Source organism: Schistocerca americana, chromosome 5, assembly GCF_021461395.2.
Source record: "Schistocerca americana isolate TAMUIC-IGC-003095 chromosome 5, iqSchAmer2.1, whole genome shotgun sequence".
Lineage (NCBI taxonomy): Eukaryota > Metazoa > Arthropoda > Insecta > Orthoptera > Acrididae > Schistocerca > Schistocerca americana.
The window spans coordinates 321,439,868-321,440,633 of NC_060123.1; the positions used below are offsets into that span (position 1 = coordinate 321,439,868).

General features: G+C 44.1%; 1 non-coding gene across 1 annotated transcript; it reads left to right on the forward strand.

The window, feature by feature from the left end:
• Positions 1–251: 251 nt before the first annotated feature.
• On the forward strand, positions 252–325 carry Trnas-cga. The gene has a single exon. It is a non-coding gene; the product is annotated as a tRNA-Ser (tRNA).
• The last annotated feature ends 441 nt before the right edge of the window (positions 326–766 follow it).

The following is a 766-nucleotide window of genomic DNA, read 5'->3' on the forward strand; positions in this document are numbered from 1 at the left end:
CGGGCAAGTGCTCTACCAAAAGAGCTACCGAGCACGACTCACGCCCGGTACTCACAGCTTTACTTTTGCCAGTACCTCGTCTCCTACCTTCCAAACTTTACAGAAGCTCTTCTGCGAACCTTGCAGAACTAGCACTCCTGAAAGAAAGGATATTGCGGAGACATGGCTTAGCCACAGAGCTTCTGTAAAGTTTGGAAGGTAGGAGACGAGGTACTGGCAGAAGTAAAGCTGTGAGTACCGGGCGTGAGTCGTGCTCGGTAGCTCAGTTGGTAGAGCACTTGCCCGCGAAAGGCAAAGGTCCCGAGTTCGAGTCTCGGTCGGGCACACAGTTTTAATCTGCCAGGAAGTTTCAATACTGTTACAGTTATAATATAATTTTTTAATCCAAAAAATTTATTTCTATGAATTTGAAGCTACAATCGACAGTGGGGAAAGGTCAGCCTTAAAACAACTCAAATAACTGCTTAGGAACTTCGACCATTCTTGAATGGGCCATTTGGGAAAGAATGCCTCGACGTTAGCAGTGAATCGGTATGTACTCTAAGTAAAACACAACTATATGTAACTTGTCTGCCTCGTCATAGAATTGCACGCCATGTAGAAGACTGACAACTAACGTTGAGTGAGCAACAATTCATTGCATATCCTCTGTGGCTTGATGGACGTACCGATGTTGTTTACACATGACACTAGGGTATTTTCATCTGAGGAGCGGATATAAAGAACAGCTTCTGGATTTTATCCTTGCTAGAGAAGATATATTTTG